This window comes from Perca fluviatilis, chromosome 5 (assembly GCF_010015445.1).
Source record: "Perca fluviatilis chromosome 5, GENO_Pfluv_1.0, whole genome shotgun sequence".
Lineage (NCBI taxonomy): Eukaryota > Metazoa > Chordata > Actinopteri > Perciformes > Percidae > Perca > Perca fluviatilis.
In genome coordinates this window covers 39370410-39383335 of record NC_053116.1, presented here as the reverse complement: position 1 = coordinate 39383335, position 12926 = coordinate 39370410, and the positions used below count along the sequence as shown (strand labels likewise).

General features: G+C 41.7%; 1 pseudogene; it reads right to left on the bottom strand.

Annotated features, from left to right (window-relative positions):
- Nucleotides 1-10970, bottom strand: part of LOC120559067 — a 24622-nt pseudogene extending 13652 nt beyond the window's left edge.
- Nucleotides 10971-12926: the final 1956 nt, after the last annotated feature.

Here is a 12926-nt window from a genome sequence, read left to right as displayed (position 1 = left end):
ATAAAAGAGACTTCAGATACAGTATTAGGGGACCACTAAGGTCTATATAAAAGAGACTTCAGATACATTATCAGGGGACCACTAAGGTCTATATAAAAGAGACTTCAGATACAGTATTAGGGGACCAAGAAGGTCTATATAAAAGAGACTTCAGATACAGTATCAGGGGACCACTAAGGTCTATATAAAAGAGACTTCAGATACAGTATTAGGGGATCACTAAGGTCTATATAAAAGAGACTTCAGATACAGTATTAGGGGATCACTAAGGTCTATATAAAAGCATCCAAAGAGCACCATGTCATGGGACCTTTAACTTAGACCTCGGTGCCTGTGGTCGAAAATGTTCCTAGTAACGGGAGAAAGTGCCTGTGGTTGAAAACGGCCTTTAGACTAGGTTCCTTTAATCACTCATTAACTCTTTTATTCATTTACACTCTTCTACAATCACCTGTCCTCATCTCTCCCTCAGAGACAGAGAGCTGCTGACCTGACTCTGAGTTCAAACACTAATGATCTGCTTCACCTAATGAACATTTTCACCTCATTAGCTGCTTGTTGTGTTAACAACCTGTCATGACAACCCAGACTCACTCCTGCAGGAAGCTACTGCTTGGTGGATTAACCGCTGACTGTGATCAATGTCAATTACAGCAAACACTTCCCCAGATATTTTGGGGGGTTGCATTGTGGGATAGTTATGCCGGTTTAGTGGCAAGTGTTTGCATACTAGGGGTGGTAATCACAGGGTACCAGTCAATAGAATACACAATATTTCTGGGATAATCAATATATCGCAATCCTATAATAATCAATCACCATATCGGTGAAAAACTATGAATACAAAATGCCTGTGAGAAAGTTTAGTGTTTGTTTTCTCTCTTTATTTCTGTCTTTATTCAGTGCAAGTCATGTTAGAAAACAGCACAATTCTGCAGCACAAGTTTTAACAGATTGTAAATTAAAATTACACAAAGCAACTCTGGGTCCAGACTTTGGACTTAAACGTGGCTGGGCAATCTGTTACGTTCCTCAAATTGCTGCCATCCTGTTGAAAACCTCTTCCTCTTTGGCTCGTTAACTTATGTTCAAGTTTCCCTCGTTCATGTGTTGAGCGCCATCTCGAGGAGCCTTGAAGTAGCTCCGCTGGGAGCAGGGAAATCTGTTAAGAGTGCTTGATTTTATTAATTATATGTCAATATTTGGCGCCAGCGTTATCGATTCTCATATTGCACGAAGGACAAGTATAAATTGCTGTATTGATATTTTGCCTCACACCTATTGCATACTGTAATATGCCCCCCAAAAAACCCAACTGTCCCGTTCTTCTTAACTTAAACCCAACTGTCCCGTTCCTCTTTACCTTAACCCAACTGTCCCGTTCTTCTTTACCTAAACCCAACTGTCCCGTTCCTCTTTACCTAAACCCAACTGTCCCGTTCTTCTTTACCTAAACCCAACTGTCCCGTTCCTCTTTACCTAAACCCAACTGTCCCGTTCCTCTTTACCTAAACCCAACTGTCCCGTTCTTCTTTACCTAAACCCAACTGTCCCGTTCCTCTTTACCTAAACCCAACTGTCCCGTTCCTCTTTACCTAAACCCAACTGTCCTGTTCTGTTGACATTTATTCATGGGTCTGGTGGTTTAATGTCTTCCTGTGTTAATGTCTTAAAGCATTATTTCCTTCTCTGCTGCCACGTGGACTCTGTTGATGTTTTGGGCAGGTTGACAGTTAGCTGGGCTGGCCACATACCACCATGTTTAAGACGGGATCAAGAGATTCACATCAGCAGGAGGTTAATCTGCTGCTGCAATAAAACCTAATCTGTAAAATGACATCTAATAAATGAACTGTAAAACAAAGTTCAGTCTGCAGTTTGAACTCTTTGCACGAATTGTGTAAGGACATATAATAATGCAGCTATTGTACGCCATTTTCCACCCAGGATAAAACAGATTTAGACATACATGTATTTGTGGAAACAGTGTGTCAGCTTGAGTGGACATTTTCCATCATCCCTAACCCTAACGCCCCTTTTCTTTACCCTCAAAAGCTTCCTTGTGTCTCATGTAAATGCTATATTTTCGCCGTCTTTTTAGAGGCAGAGAATCACAGATAGCGTGACCTTCGCCAAAAGCCAAGAAAAACAAACCAAGATTTCTCAACACAACCCAACCCAACTTGAGATAACCTATTCGCAAAAAGCCAAGAAAAACAAACCAACATTCCTCAACACAACCCAACCTTAGCTAACGTGTTCGCCAAAAACCACAGAAAAACAACCCAACATTCCTCTACACAACCCAACCAAATCTGAGCTAAGCTGTAGAGCACGGGTGCCCAATACATCGATCACGATCTACCGGTCGATCGCAAAGGTAGTGTGGGTAGATCGCATGGCATTAAAAAAAAAAACAATAGACATCAGCCTATCATCCATCCTCACTATGATATTTGTCACTTGATTGACATACAGGACAACCAGTCTAACGTCTGATCTGTTCTGACACACGGGTCAGCACGCATGTGCATACAACAGCGGCAAGCTTCCAGCCAGCTAGCGAGTTGCCCAGTTAGCCTTAAGCTGCTTACACACCAACCAGACAGCCGACAGTCGGCAGAAAAGGCAGTTGGACTGGTCGGTCACCCCAAGTTGGTCCAAAATTTCCTTAGAACAAACTGAAGAGACGAGCCGTAATACGTCTCCATAACAGCAGGCGGCGCTAATCTGTATTGTTGCTCAAAAACTGAAAACCGGCAGCTGATTGGACGAACGCGTCACGTGGGGTCTGGTTTCTCCGGAAATTCAAAGCCAGACTGTCATGGCGGCTCGTTCAGAATACGATCTCATATTGTACTAAAATAGTTCACCGAAACGTGTTTCTGAAAACATTTTAAGAGATTTCAAGACTTTGCTTTATTGGAGCCAGTCGCTACTCATGTGCTACCCTTTTTCGGGAAGATGCTGAGGTTGATTTACTTTCATCAAAAATTGTGTCTAGAGTGGAGGATGAGATCCTGACACCACAAGCTGACATTGAGCTCATTGAGTCCAGGGATCATGGACAGTTTTGGAAAAGTACCCCAATATGAGGAAATGTGCTACCTCCTTGACTGCATTATTCGTCTCCACCCATTTATGTGAGTCAGCCTTTTCCCACATGAAGGTTATTACGTCGAAATACCATTCCACCATGACTGATGATCATTTGGAAATGTGCTTGAGGCTGGCTTTCAGCAGCTACTGTTCGGACTATGCATCCCTGGCTGATTCCATTCGGTGCAAGTCATCAGGGTGAGGTGATGACAAAAACATGTACAGAGTTGTATTGTGCAATATGGGTTCATGCAGTTATGCAAGGTACACCAACTTATATTGTACATATAAAGAATTTTCAATATATTTATAAATAAATATGTGTTTTGCATTTAGATCATTTTGACTTGGTCATTTTAAAAGTACACTACCGGTCAATGGTTTGGGGTTACTTATACATTTCCATTCCACTCCATTCCAGACAGAACACCAGCTGAGATCAGTTGCATTGTTTTTTTAAAAAGGGCAGCAGTTTTCAGATTATATTATGTGCTTACATAATTGCAGTGTCGACTGTTGCAGACTGAAGTGGCTGAAGAAACGCTTTAAATTCCATTTTGGTGTAAACGTCATACCCAAATTAAAAGTGGTCCAGCTCCCATATACTTTGACACTCTGGGGAGTGCCTGATATCACTGGAAAAGTGATTGATGTGGGTGTGTTTGTGTATTTGAGAAGTGTTGTATTTTGTAGTTTTTAGGCTTTTTTCTTTGCACTTTTCAAATGGAAATAAAAAAAACGCACAGACATCTGTAGAACTTTTTTTTTTGAGTCTTTTGGCTTCTGGATTCAGTGTATTCTAATCATTTTACAGATGTATGACTTGGACGGAAATAAAGAACCTCCATTTTAGCCTCTGTAACTCTGTCAGTAAGGCCTAGAATCACCCTGACACTTATAACAAGTGTTGAACACTTGAGAGTGTTTCCTTTCCAATGATATCAGGCACACCCCTGAGTGTCAAAGTATATGGGAGCTGTACCACTTTCAATTTGGGTATGACGTTTAGACCAAAAAGCATGGAATTTCAAGCGTTTCTTCAGCCACTTCTTTCTACAACAGTCGAGAACACTTTTGCAATTATGTAAGCACATAATGTAATCTGAAAACTGCTGCCCTGATTAAAAAACCAATGCAACTGATCTCAGCTGGTGACCCCAAACTTTTGACCGGTAGTGTATATCCCTCAACAAAACCCAAATAAAACAGAAGAACTTACTCCCAGAACTCGATGATTGGCGATCGTGCGTTAGCCATCTCGGCGCAGGTCATGTTGTTGCTCATGGTAGCGTTAGGGAGGCTGCCGTTGCAGTCCTGGTGACGGAAGATCTCGATGCAGTTGGGCGTGTTCCATTCGTTGTCACAGGTGGACCACGGGAGGGTGGAGTTAAAGGACTTGATTAGGTAGTAGAAGCCCCAGGCCAACACCATGATGTAGTAAGTGTTGCAGAAAAACACAATCACCATGGAGGCATAACCCAGACCTGACGAAGAAGAAGAGGAGAAAGAATACAACATAAAGGGTCAGTGTAACGTTCATCAGTTCAATTTTCTAAGCACAAATGGACATTTGGAAAAACAGAAAAATGGGTTCAAATATCCAATTTTAAATTTGTTTCCACCTTGATAAATAAAAAATAAATTGGATCTTTAAATGTTTTTCCAATTTTCTTTTTTTATTCAGAGGATCAGAAATTTAGAAAATTACAAAATTGCGTCTGAGCTCCAATTATTCATAATGCTGCCACCATGGTATTCTCTCCCTCGTTCTGCCTAGCTACGCCCCCACCTCTGACCCCCAAAGTCTATCAGTTTTGGGGGTTTTTTGGTCCATATGCAGTTAATGACCTGCATATTCCGCAAAGTAGAGGAAGAGAATACCATGGCAGTATTATGAAAATGAATCAGACGCAATTTTGTAATTTTCTCAATTTCTGATCCTCAGACACACAACAGAAAATTGGAAAATCCAATTTTTTAATTTGTCAAGGTGGAAAAAATGAAAAATTGGATATTTGAACCCATTATTCTGTTTCTGTGCTTAGAAAATTTAAGTGATAATCGTTACATGGACCATAAAGGCGCTGACACAACAACACGATAATCGGCCTTCGGACAGTCTGGCGAGGTCGGTGACTCGAGTCTGTTCGGTGTGTGTCGTGCCGTCGGCTTTAAATTGGGCCGATTTGACTTGTCTAATCGGCCAGTGGGCAGTCGGACTCAATGACCGATCTGATTGGTGGAGTGCTAACCCTTGACTAGCGAATCAGTGCACATATGTTACAACACTTAACCGGAAATGACGAGCGGGATGAGCGTGACGAACGCCTCTCAAAATCTGACGAAAATCTTTCAAACTGACCTTTGTTGATAAAAAAAAAATCAGACAGATTCAGCAACTGCACAGCGTTATTTGTTAATAAGTGATTAATAACCCACTGTTGTATCAGACAATAGTAGTTGTGACATTAATGTACCTTTTTGGGGTTTATTTCAGAAACTTCATAATGTATTGATTGCTTTTTTCTATCTCAATCTTTTAAATGTGTTTGTTTTAATTATATTTGCCTTTTTAACTGTATTTTTTGCTTGTTTTAACTGTAAGGTGACCTTGAGTGCTATGAAAGGCGCCCATAAATAAAATGTGTTATTATTATTATTACTTCCTTCATATCCAGCAATGTACAGCTCGTGACTGCCTGTAATGCAGTCTTGCATGGCTTACTACCAAGTAAAAAGTTGAACTCCAACAATAGGATATTCAAAATTTGACTGCTTTCTTTAATAACTACATAACACTATACTTGTACTTTTACTTTTAGTACTTGAGTAGTAAATTTTAAAATAAACTACTTGCAATACTTAAGTACAAAAAATTTTGAATACTTTAGTACTTCCACTTAAAGGGATACGCCACCGTTTGTTGAAATAGTTCTTACCACGGTCTTCCCTGGCTGTAGATAGGTGGGCCAACGCATTTTTTGTCTCAGTGCAAGTAATTAGGTTGTTTTTTTTGTCTTTTGTTGGCTCACTTTTACTCACAACATGCTAACCGGCAACATAGGATTCCATTCACTACGCTAAGCTAACTAGCGGCGGCGCTGCCGGTGTTGCACCGGACTAAAACGATGCATGCACAAACAAATGCGTTGGCCCACCTATCTACAGCTAGAGGAGACCCCACCTATCTACAGCTAGGGGAGACCCGCCCTATCTACAGCTAGAGGAGACCCCACCTATCTACAGCTAGAGGAGACCCCACCTATCTACAGCTAGGGGAGACCCCACCTATCTACAGCTAGGGGAGACCCCACCTATCTACAGCTAGAGGAGACCCCACCTATCTACAGCTAGAGGAGACCCCACCTATCTACAGCTAGAGGAGACCCCACCTATCTACAGCTAGGGGAGACCCGCCCTATCTACAGCTAGAGGAGACCCCACCTATCTACAGCTAGAGGAGACCCCACCTATCTACAGCTAGAGGAGACCCCACCTATCTACAGCTAGAGGAGACCCCACCTATCTACAGCTAGGGGAGACCACACCTATCTACAGCTAGAGGAGACCCCACCTATCTACAGCTAGAGGAGACCCCACCTATCTACAGCTAGAGGAGACCCCACCTGTCTACAGCTAGAGGAGACCCCACCTATCTACAGCTAGAGACCCCACCTATCTACAGCTAGAGGAGACCCCACCTATCTACAGCTAGAGGAGACTGTGATGAGCCCTATTTCAACAAACGGTGGTCGTCCCTTTAAGTGTGGTGCTTAAAGAGCACTTCTACTTCTACTCAAGTCACTTTTTTGATAGAGCACTTGTACTTTTACTCAAGAATGGGTCTCTAGTACTTTATACACCTCTGGCCGTATACAGCGGACAGGTTGGGTTTAGGAAACGTGACCTGCGGGACCCGATCCCCCGGTCTCCTGGGTGAAAGTCCTGTGTTGTTTGACCCATCCACCCCCCCGACCAACTTCCCTACGCAGATTTTCGCCCTTCCAGAAAAATGCAGAGTTTTTTTTGTGATTGTTGCGGGGCAAAAATCGTTGATTATGCGGCACGTTTTCTTAAAAAATGCGATGGAATATGCGGAATATTTATGCAATTTTATGCGATGAAATTGCTTTTTTGGTAGCGCTGCAAACCCTTGGTGTTCTCTCAATGAGCTTCATGAGGTAGTCACCTGAAATGGTTTTACCTTCACAGGTGTGCTTTGTCAGGGTTCATTAGTGGAATTTTATCCCTTATTAATAAAAAGCAAAGGGTGGCTACTTTGAAGAATCTAAAATATAAGACATGTTTTCAGTTATTTCACACTTTTTTGTTAAGTACATAATTCCATATGTGTTCATTCATAGTTTTGATGCCTTCAGTGAGAATCTACAATGTAAATAGTCATGAAAATAAAAAGGAAACGCATTGAATGAGAAGGTGTGTCCAAACTTTTGGCCTGTACTGTGTATTATGGGACTTTTTTGCAACGAAAATGCGGGGATTATGAAATCATGCAAGCCACGCATATTTTGCGTGGAAATCAGCAATTTATGCGGTGAAAGTGCGTCGCATTTAAAAAAATGCGCGCCCCCGCAAAAATATGCAGACTTTGGCCGATTATGCGTTGAATTATGCGATCACATAATCACGTTTTTCTGGAGGGACTGCCTTTCATACTACTCGCTATGGCGTCAATTCACACGCAATCGCAAGGTAATGTAAGTCAATGGAGGCCAAACGGCGTTGATAAACACGCTAAAAAGCGAGTATGCGTCTTGATAACACGCCAATAATGGCATACGAATTGGCATGTCACACATACCGTATTTTCCGGACTATAAGTCGCACTGTTTTTCCTACTTTGGCTGGTCCTGCGACTTATAGTCAGGTGCGACTTATATATCAAAATATATATAATTTAACATGTTTTTAAATGTTAATTCATACTGAAACATCACCGTCTACAGCCGCAAGAGGGCGCTCTAGGCTTGTGACAACTAGAACGCTGCTGCTAAAGACAACGGAGAAAGAAAAGAGATAAACTGCAGGTAGTAAAATATGCAGCCGAAAACGGTAATCGAACAGCAGAAAGAAAGTTTGAAATGAGAGAGAAACTTGTGAGGGAGACTGGAGAAAAGGTGACTCTTACTGCAATGAAGAAATCAGAGAAAGCTAATCGGCTAATGGCGGGCTGAGAGCGAGATGGTCAGAGCTGGAGGAAGGAGTCGGGAGGGGCTCGTCAACGGTGCAGCTACGTCTCCACGCCTTTTAATCCATCCATGCTCCACGCCCTGGTAGCTAGGTGTTCTGGGAGCTATTGTGTAGTTCAATAACTGATAATGTGTTACGTTAACATACCGGACACCTACTGTATTCAGCCTGTTGTTCTGGGTGCTATTGTGTAGTTGACAGATGAAAAAAAAATAAAAAATTCTAAATAAATGCGACTTATAGTCCAGAAAATACGGTACGCCACTTCATGGGATCAGCCCATATTACCTGTGGAGTTTATGTTTTCACGTGTTGTTCACATTTCCTATATCGTGAATTTTCCATGTGATAAAAAACTTGCTGTTTTATGAAAGTGTGATATTAATTTCTCACATTATCTATATTTACTTGTGTGTTTTCGTGTATTCGGTCTCTGACAGATGTGCTGACTAATTAATCAGCTGCGAGTCATAACTAAGATCAAAGCCCGGGAGCTGACAGCAGCGAGGTCAAGCTGTACTGGGTCAGTGGTCAAAACTGTAAATGTACATTTATGAGTTTATGAGCAGTAGTATCATTTGACCCTGAACTCCTGAAAACTTACATCAGCTGTCAGGTGACACAGACGTGCATTATTCCACCGAGCTCTGCCAACACCTCTTACAGTTTAAAGGTCAAAGAAACGTCTGTGTAGTAAACTGAGCTAATAATGTGCTCATTGTGGCCGAAAAATCTGATAAAGACTGTAAAGTCAACAGAGATATAAAGAAATCTGTGTGTGTGTGTGTGTGTGTGGTGTGGTGCGTGGTATAGGTCTGTGTTCGTGTGTGTGTGTGTGTGTGCGGTGTCTGTGTGTGTGTGCGTGTTGTCTGTGTGTGTGTCTGTGTCTGTGTCTGTGTCTGTGTTTGTGTGTGTGTCTGTGTGTGTCTGTGTCAGTGTGTGTGTGTGTGTGTGTGTGTGTGTGTGTGTGTGTGTGTGTGTGTGTATGCGTGTGTGTATGCGTGTGTGTATGCGTGTGTGAGTGTGTGTGTCTGTGTCTGTGTCTGTGTTTTTGTGTGTGTGTGTGTGTGTGTGTGTGTCTGTGTCTGTGTCTGTGTGTGTCTGTGTCCGTGTGTTTTGTGTGTGTGTGTGTGTGTGTATGCGTTGTGTGTATGTGTTGTGTGTGTGTGTGTGTGTGTGTGTGTGTGTGTGTGTGTGTGTGTGTGTGTGGTTGTCTGTGTCTGTGTCTGTGTTGTGTGTGTGTGTGTGTGTTTGTGTGTGTCTGTGTCTGTGTCTGTGTCTGTGTTTGTGTGTGTGTCTGTGTGTCTGTGTCATTGTGTGTGTGTGTGTGTGTGTGCATACGTGGTGTGTGTGTGTGTATGTGGTGTGTGTGTGTGTGTGTGTGTGTGTGTGTGTGTGTGTGTGTGTGAGTGTGTGTGTCTGTGTCTGTGTCTGTGTGTGTGTGTGTGTGTGTGTGTGTGTGTGTGTGTGTGTCTGTGTGTGTGTAGCGTGTGTGTGTGTGTGTTTGTGCGTCTGTGTCTGTGTGTGTGTGTGTGTGTGTGTGTCTGTGTGTGTGTGTGTGCGTGTGTGTGTGTGTGTGTGTGTGTGTTTGTGTGTGTGTGTGTGTGTGTGTGTGTGTGTGTGTGTGTGTGTGTGTGTGTGTGTTGCTGGTACTTTTCGAGCCATGTCTGCAGGCACGTACAGCAGTTATTCACAGATTATCGTGTGCAGATAAACCTTGACAGAAAGCTGGATGTTTGTTTTCAGACTGACTCAGACTCACCTAAACCTGTTTACTGCATCGAGTTATGACTGTTGACATGGCAACGGGACCTTAAACAGGGATGTTAATGGTTTCAGTGCGAGAAAGAGTCAACGCCGTTTTCATTCATAAAACACGTATACTTTTTGGTGGACAGAATTTGCTATAATTTAATCTTTAATCCTAATTTTCACCTTAAAAGGGTAATTTTGGACCCTATTTTCCCATGCATTGGTGTCTAAGTGACAGATGTGAACAAAAATATTTGAAGTTGGTCTAGTATAGGAGTTTTTGTTGGTCAATCGTGTGATCACTTCCCGCTGCCTCAAGATAGCAATACTCCCAGAATGCACCTGAAGTTACAATAAAAATGTGTTTGAGTTTGGGCTCGAAACACAAATGGGAAGATCCCCGAAAAACATCTTCAGCACCGACGTGAGACGATATAAGAGTAATGGGCAAAAATATTGAAAAGAGTGTCTGAAATAAGACAAAAACTTTTAAAAAAGCGACAAAACCATCCAAAAAAATATATTAAAAAAGCGACAAAAACGATATAATAACTTTTTTAGGGTTTTATGTGGACCAAACTGTGGAGAAGACTTTATAAGACATGCGATAATACAGTCAAAGTGAAAAAAATGAAAGCATGTCAATAAACTCTCAATGTCTGGCCCTTGATGTGATTCTTATTTTCCAATGTGGCCCCTAGTGAAACTGAGTTTAACACTACTGCTTTACAGAGAATATCTTTGGCGTACTGCACCTTTAAATAGCGGAGCGATGTTCCAGACGTTGATGCTGCCGGCCTTCATGAACTGTCCCAGAGCGATCTCCAGGAAGAAGATCGGGATTCCTCCAACGACCACGATCAGCAGGTAGGGGATCAGGAAGACGCCTGCAGGAGAAGACACCAGTTAAAGGAGGAGTTCACACTTCAGTCTGTTGGTGTTTTAAAGGCTTAAAGGTCCCATGACATGGTGCTCTTTGGATGCTTTTATATAGACCTTAGTGGTCCCCTAATACTGTATCTGAAGTCTCTTTTATATAGACCTTAGTGGTCCCCTAATACTGTATCTGAAGTCTCTTTTATATAGACCTTAGTGGTCCCCTAATACTGTATCTGAAGTCTCTTTTTTATATAGACCTTAGTGGTCCCCTAACCTACTGTATCTGAAGTCTCTTTTATATAGACCTTAGTGGTCCCCTAATACTGTATCTGGAGTCTCTTTTATATAGACCTATAGTGGTCCCCTAATACTGTATCTGAAGTCTCAAAAAAACTTTTGTGCTCTTTTTATTTCAAAATAAATATTTATATAAAAAAAAAAAAAAACCGTAATACTTTCTTCTTTTTTATATAGACCTTAGTGGTCCCCTAATACTGTATCTGAAGTCTCTTTTATATAGACCTTAGTGGTCCCCTAATACTGTATCTGAAGTCTCTTTTATATAGGCCTTAGTGGTCCCCTAATACTGTATCTGAAGTCTCTTTTATATAGACCTTAGTGGTCCCCTAATGCTGTATCTGAAGTCTCTTTTATATAGACCTTTGTGGTCCCCTAATACTGTATCTGAAGTCTCTTTTATATAGGCCTTAGTGGTCCCCTAATACTGTATCTGAAGTCTCTTTTATATAGGCCTTAGTGGTCCCCTAATACTGTATCTGAAGTCTCTTTTATATAGGCCTTAGTGGTCCCCTAATACTGTATCTGAAGTCTCTTTTATATAGGCCTTAGTGGTCCCCTAATACTGTATCTGTGTTATTGTGTGATTTTGGTGTTTTAAAGGCTTAAGAACTAACAAAACTAACAAGTTGACACACCTCATTAGTTGCAGGGATGCGAGAGAGAGAGAGAGAGAGAGAGAGAGTTTGTTTGTTGATGTCCGTGCAGCTCTAGAGATCAAAATGTTTCTGCGTGTTTAACTTCAGTTTACTGACAGGAAACTAAACTCTTCAGACTTTTCAAATTAAAAGCGCAGACCTGAATATTATAAAACACACCTGAAGCGAGGAAACGTGATTACATCCCTAGTTATTTGTGACTCATGTTATCGAGGTAGAAGTCATAACTGTGGCTTTGTGTGTCATACAATTTGCAAGTATTGACTTCACTTGCAAAATCATGACTTTTGATTAAAAAGTCAAAATTTACTTGCGTTAGGCAAGGCAAGGCAAGGCAGCTTTATTTATACAGCACATTTCAGCAACAAGGCAATTCAAAGTGCTTTACATAAAACATTAAAGAGCAGTTAGAACACAATTAAAAACAATTTAAAAACAAAGTCAAGAATAATAAACAAATTAAAACAAGAATAAAATTGATAGTGCAGTATAAGAATAAAAGTTACAGTGCAGTATAAGAAATTAAAGTTAATAAAATAGATTATTTAAAGAAAAGCAACATCAAAAAGATAGGTCTTTAGCTTAGATTTAAAAGAACTGAGAGTTGCAGCGGACCTGCAGGTTTCTGGGAGTTTGTTCCAGATATGTGGAGCATAAAAACTGAACGCTGCTTCCCCCTGTTTAGTTCTGACTCTGGGGACAACAAGTAGACCTGTCCCAGACGACCTGAGAGGTCTGGGTGGGTCATAGTGTATTAGACCTGTCCCAGACGACCTGAGAGGTCTGGGTGGGTCATAGTGTAGTAGACCTGTCCCAGACGACCTGAGAGGTCTGGGTGGGTCATAGTGTAGTAGACCTGTCCCAGACGACCTGAGAGGTCTGGGTGGGTCATAGTGTAGTAGACCTGTCCCAGACCACCTGAGAGGTCTGGGTGGGTCATAATGTAGTAGACCTGTCCCAGACGACCTGAGAGGTCAGGGTGGGTCATAGTGTAGTAGACCTGTCCCAGACGACCTGAGAGGTCTGGGT